The following is a 7,014-nucleotide window of genomic DNA, read 5'->3' as shown; positions in this document are numbered from 1 at the left end:
TCACATGCACAGGTTTTATTTTTGTACTGAATTATTTTAGTCCACTTTTCCTTTTATTTTCCAAGCTCACTATCACATTTGTTTTAATCCACCAACTCCTGTTTATTTTTTAACTTCTAATTTTTACATTAAAATTTTTGTATTATCTTTGCATAGTTGTACAAAGGCATTGTCATTAAATGAAGCAGTTTATGAATGCAGTGTATCTTGATCAATGTCAAGATTCAACATTTTCACCCATCAATATTCTCATCAATCCCTCCCAACTCATCCCTTCCTTTACTCTTAAAATTGGCTGCGTTCTCCCCCTCTTCTCTTTATTTGTCCACCTCTTTCCTTTTTATTCCACCCCATGTCTTTTGAGGACTGGCTTCTTAAAATACCTGGCCAAAAAATGATGTTAAGTGAAATAAGTTAGGCTCAGAGAGATAAGAATTGGCATGTTTCCCTTATATGTAGCAACTAAATTTAGCTTATAACCTTACAAGTAAATACACTGGAAAATATGCAAGTGTAAGCAAATGTGCTAACTTCTGTTTCTTGAATGCCTACATATTCTACAGACTCATATACCACATGGAGGCTGCTAGTTCTCATTTTCCCTCAGTTCAAACCTTTGCACATACAGTTGCCAGGGTTTCCTTCTGAGGGGGACAAGGTGGGAAAATTTACAGAACAATGTGAGTAAAAGGAAGAGACAAGGTTAAATACAGGGCAAAGAAACCAAAGATAGAATATTTTAAATGGGAGGAATGGAACTTCTAGAAACTGAGATGGTACTGAGAGACCAGTAGGGAGAAGGGATGCAGCAGAATAATGCTGGAATATTTTGTGAGAGATATTATGGAGTAATGTACTGCTATATTTACATGCCTATATGTTAGATTATCAGGTTTTCCTCTTTAATTTCACAAAAATCTGAGCTGGAAAACCTCAAAGCTTTGTATTTTAAGATGTTATCATTGCCCTTCACTAACTTCCCATCCTCTGAGGGTTATTATGCCAGGTACCGAAGTTTAAAAAAGAAGTAGCTACATTCATTGTACTTAGGAATGCTCCTTTTTTTTTTTCAGAATAAAACTTAAGAGGATGGCACACTGACACCTAGAATCCACAGGTACCCAGCTTGATAGCTATCTAGAATCATCTCCTAACATGTTAGCTCCATGAAGGTTTTCCAGTTAGTGGAATCTTTCTGTTTGCCTTGTTTGTTTGTTTTTCAGATCTGGGGCTTGAAATCAAGGCCAGGATGTTGTCCTTGAGCTTGTTTTGCTCAGGCATAGCACTCTAGTACTTGAGCCACAGGTCCAAATCATTTATTGTTTTTAGTTTTTTGGAGATAAAAGACCCACATCCTTCCCTGTCTACACTGGTTTTTAACTACAATCCCAGCTGCAGAGTAGCTAAGATTACAGGTGTGAGTCACCAGTGCCTACTTCTGAAAGACTGAGTTAGCAGGAACAAGAAATTTATCCAGAAAATAAAATGTTGGAAGTTGGAAACAACTGGTATTTCTAATCAATATATTTTAATTACAGTCATGTCTACTGATTTTTTTTAACAGTTTATGTGTTTTGGGGTCATAGCGAATATCCTGCCAACTATCTACATAAAGTTTCAATGCTTGGAAGATTTTTCATCTGTGCAATAGTGCCAAAGAAATGTAGGGTTTAGTGGTTTTATAATTTGATGTTTGGTGAAAAGAAAATGATCCTCCTTGATGATATTGAGTCATCCAGAAATTTTAAATTTAGGCTTTCTGACACTGGTAACTCAGATGGCAATTATGTTTTGAAAGATGGTTTACCTTAGGTCAAAGAATTTTCGCAAGGAGGATTGCAATCATGAGATAACCAGTTAATCCAATAGTTTAACTCAGAAGTCATTGTGTTATATGTATCGATATGTTAGTTACGAGCTTTAAGTTCCTTGCCACAAAAATATTGGGCTCCAAAGACATAAGGAATTTCTTGCTTTAATCAACCTTAGTATTTTAGTGGGAAAGAAGATAAAAAAACACACAATGTGAAACCACACTATTTCTTTACTTCCTTTCCTGGCAGAACTGCTCAGGTATAGCTCAGGAAGGTTGTCCCTGGTTGTTTCCTCAATCCCTCTCTCACTTTTCACCAGAACGTTAGGTCAACACCGTGCCCAGTACTCAGTCCTTCCCTCACTGGACTTCAGTAACACTTAGAAAAGGTAATTCTCCTTCACTCCTAAAATCACTATGTTCTTTTTGCTTTCCTGCAGCCTAGACTGTTTTGTTTTTCGTGTCTCTCCTGATGATTCTTCATCATCTTGACTGAAAAGAACTTGTAGCATCTTAAGGCTCAGCTCTATTTCACATCCCTATTTCAGATCTGTCGCTCTTGTTTCAATGTGCACTGGCACTTTCTAAATGCAAATTAGTTACCTTAACTTCATAAATGCTGACAACGTATTTTTATTGAAATATACTATACTATAATATAGATAACCTAAACATAATATGTCCTAATCAAACCTGAAATCTTTCTATCTCAGTTATACAAAAGATTGTCAACAGGCTCCTGTGTGCATGTTTAGTCCTATCTTGTACCCATTGTATCATATTATATTTTATTTGTAATTATTTGCTCTATTTCTTAGTTTTCTCCCTATATCCCATGAGTGTTATTTTGTATACTTTTAAATTGTAATTGGTAAACCTAGCTTAAGTAAAACATCATTGTACTACAGTTTATTAGCTAATCACTTCTTAGTATTAGATTACTTCCCATAACTTACTATGTAATGGAAACTGAAAGAAAAAGAATGTTTCATCTTTATAGGTGTAAAATTTCTCAATATGGTAGCCACTGGTCATGTGTACTGTTTGAGCACCTAGTAGCTAGTCCAAGTGAAGATGTGCTTTGAATAAAAAATTCAAAAAATATAATGCATTTCATGCTTGCTTTTTATCCCATATTTTTATTAACATTGATTAGGTGTCCAATAGGGTTTTATTTTGACATTTCCATATGTGTAGACTCACCCCCTCAGTTATACTCCTTTAAGCCTCTTTACCCCTTCCCAAAACATTCCAGCTAACTTCATTTTTTTCCACTATTTTGACTATACCTACTACCCTCCTCTTTCACCTTCTCAGTTTTCCTTCCACCTTCCACTAGTATGTGCCACCTGCTTTACATTCCTGTCATTCTTCTCTTCCTCCTCCCTCTCCCCGCCTTCCTTTTCTTCTTCTTCTTCTTCTTCTTCTTCTTCTTCTTCTTCTTCTTCTTCTTCTTCTTCTTCTTCTTCTTCTTCCTCCTCCTCCTCCTCCTCCTCCTCCCCCATTCCCCTCCCCCTCCCCTTCCCTTCCCCCTCCCCCTCCGCTCCCCTCCTCTCCCCCTCCCCCCTCCTTCTCCTTCTCCTTCTTCCTCTTCCTCTTCCTCTTCCTCTTCCTCTTCCTCCTCCTCCTCCTGCTTCTCCTCCTCCTCCTCGTTCTTCGCCTTCTTCTTCTTGCTACTTATCACTGGGGGGCATTTTAAAAATGCGTCTACGAGAAAGTTTTTAATGTGTGCATAGTCATGTTATATTTGTATTTGTGATTAGACAATGTTAGTTTAGTTGTTCAAGTCCATAAACTTGGAGTCACTCATTCTCCCTTTCTTCCTCTTATACCAATATGGTCCTAAGAAATATAGCCAAAGTCTGTCCACTTTTGCCACCATTTTTGCCCACCTCAACTTCTCCCAATATTCCCAGGTTTTCTTTCATGTTTCTTTCCTATTATAGCACAAATTAATGACTCACACAATAGATAATCTTTTTAGTAGTTGAATTTACTTTCTGTCTTCCCCACAAGATTTCATGGCCTCATTATGCAAGATATTTTTTGCCAGTCCTGGGGCTTAAATTCAGGGCCTGAACACTGTCCTTGGACTTTCTCAAAGCTAGCATGCTACCACTTGAGCTACAGTACCACTTCCAGCTTTTTCTATGTGTGTTGGTACCAAGAAATCAAACCCTGGTCTTCGGGTATGCTAGGCAAGCACTCTACCACTAGGCCGAACTCCTGGCCCCACATTATGCTGGGAACACAAAAGGAGCATGGCTTAGCTTATCTTTCACAAGGCTCACTTTGTCAATTTGAGAAAAGAATGGAAGTAGAAAATCAGTTGTGAATATTTGTTATAATTTGTGTCTGTAGTACTAGTGGACAGGGTGGAAGTGGATATGGAATGTGCAAAAAAGCCAGGAGTAAAGGGAACTGAAGTTTGGGTCCAGATACCTGGCAGGGTAGAAAGGGTACATAGCAGATTATAAATCCCAGGGTGATATTTCCTCATTCTTTTTTCTCTTGGTTCCAGGAGTTATGTGTCAACAACAACAACAAAAACCTTTCACTTCCTTATCACTCCACTATTCTTAGTTGTCCTCATTATCAGTTTGAGATTTCTTTTTCTCTCTCAATGTACAGAATCTATTATTTTCCAAAGCTTTATCCATTATTGAAATGAGTTATGGTTACTTCCTTATTACCTTATGTAATTGGACTATTGCAATTATAAACTTAGAGTCACATTTACTCATGTATGGGGAAAAGACTTCTATAAATTTTGCAACTTAATCTAATAAGTAGCTGTTATTTAGAAAATATTTTCTTTAAAAATAATGATGAATTACTGGCAGTAGGAAAAGATATTGAATAATTGAACTTCTCATTATATAAGAATTTAGATACGGTAACATTTAATATGGAATCAAAATTTGAATAATTATAAAAAGCCAGGAACTAGTGATTCACACCTGCAATTCTAACTGCTCAGAGGACTGAGGTCTGAGTATCACAGTTCTAAAGCCAGCCCAGTGAGGAAAGTCCATGAGATTCCTATCTCCAATTAACTACCAAAAAAACAACAACAACAAAAAATCTAAACCTGGAAGTGTATGGCTGTGGTTCACGTGGTCAAGTAACAGCCTTCAGTCTTGAGCATAAAAACTAAGAGGTAAGAGGAAATTCCCAGGACCTGAATTCAAGCCTGCAATATCAACATACATACATACATACATACATACATACATACATACATACATACATACATAAGTGTACCTTACTCTTCATACTTTGCCCAGTAAACTTGCAATGGCTTTTGACCTTTTAGATCACCAGTCCAAGAAACAATTAGGCCTTTTTATGTGCTTCTTTATGAACATCATGAACTGTCAAGTTGTCTTTGTCGTTCTCTCTAGTATGTCCTTCCCTTTGCCATATTTGTCCCAGAGAAAGTCTACTTGTTCATCCAAAAGTCTGCTCAAATCCAAGATCATTCATTCCCTCCTTTCTGTCACAAGTTCTGCAAAAATCATTCAGGGCTATTGCTTGTACAGTTATTGTTGTTGTTTTCACATTCCGTTATTTATGGAGCTGAGCCAACCGCTAGAAGTCAAGATCCTTTAGTACACTGGCCAATTTGCCATCTTTATGCTCTACCATATATTACAAGCTCTAATACTGATTGGACAAACTAGTTTTTATGTTATATATCCATACTCAATATTTGTGAACACTAGTACTGCTTCCCAGACTTCAAAGCAATTGAATCTTTGGAGATGAGTTTGAATTTTTATACACTCTCTTGCTTTGTGCAAATGTACAGGGCTAATGAGAAGATGAAATAAATTACTGGATTGGGAAGACACAAAATAGAGAAGTAAGGGGAGCTCTTTATCTTTAATCTTGCCCAGGTTTCCTCCTGCACAGTTGAATTTTGCATGTGGGAATTCCTGCAGAGCAAAAGTACAAGCCTTTGGTTACATGTATGCTCTCCTGATTTCCATGCACTTTGTATGGAAGCAAGATGAATTCTAGAATATGCTAGTTCATGAGAATAATTGGAAAGAAGAAAAATGAAACAGAACAACAAAAACACAATGCAATATCCTGCATGAAAAAACAGGTTTCACTCACTGGAAAATGTAGAAAGCATTGTAATGATTTAAACTAAGTAAAATCTTACATTACTATGAGATTAAATTCTAATACATATCGTTATAAAATAAATAATATAAATTTGTATATTAATAAAACTTCTCATTGAATTTGGTTAGAATAGTTCTTTGTTAACCAAAATAATTTGGACAGTGTTTACTTGTTCGGATAGTCATCTCTTCACTTTAGTTCTTGTTATTATTTTGACAGTACTAGAGTTTAAAGTCAGGTAGGTTAGAGTTCTTCCAGTTGAGGCATTCTCCCAGCCCTTTATTTTTCACTTAGTTTGGGAATAAGAGTATCCAGTTTATGCTGGGGCAGGCTTGGCACAAAGGCCTCCTATTTATGCTTCCCACAGGAGTGAGAAGAGATGCATATCTCCAAGGCCAACATTTTACTGGTTGATTGGGTTGACGGGTTGATTGGGTTATGGGATTTCATGGAAATTTTTTTTCCCCAACCTAGCTTCAAACTTCAGTCTCTCTGATTTCTACCTCATGATTAAATACGATTACCAGGATGAACCATAGCCCTAGGCCTTCAGTGTTTCTAATTGTTTCATATGTATTAAGATTCCTTTGCAAAAGAAGCACTGCAGTAAATGGAAATATTTTAAAAAGGGTATTCATCCTGTCTTTCCTTTTGGAAATATTTTGCAAAGGATATTCATACTGTCTTTCATTTTGTTCTTAATTGACAGTGTTCATATTTTTTTCTTTTTCTATTTCTTTTTTTGGCTAGTGCTATACATAGAAACTTCTTTCATTTATGAAAGAAAAGTACGTGTTATAGCTCTTGTGCTCCTTGAAAATATGCAGCTCTGGCAGTTACACTAGATGGTTTTGCTATCGTAATTAAAACACAGATGGAGCTCATTTCTTTCCCAAGTGTTTGATTGGCAGACATTCTGTGATCAACACTCTTCTCAGCTCAACACATCAGCACCATCTGCCTTCAGTCTGCTTAGAGAGGGTGGTCACGGAGGAATTTCCTTAGCCTCACATGAACCAGGCTGCATACACTCTATTGCTCTTGTGGAAGCCATCAGATGATTTGGG

This window comes from Megascapheus bottae, chromosome 4, assembly GCF_031878675.1.
Source record: "Megascapheus bottae isolate mThoBot1 chromosome 4, mThoBot2.hap1, whole genome shotgun sequence".
NCBI classification, from domain to species: Eukaryota; Metazoa; Chordata; class Mammalia; order Rodentia; family Geomyidae; genus Megascapheus; species Megascapheus bottae.
The sequence above is the reverse complement of the archived record's forward strand: the minus strand, read 5'-3'. Positions refer to the sequence as shown.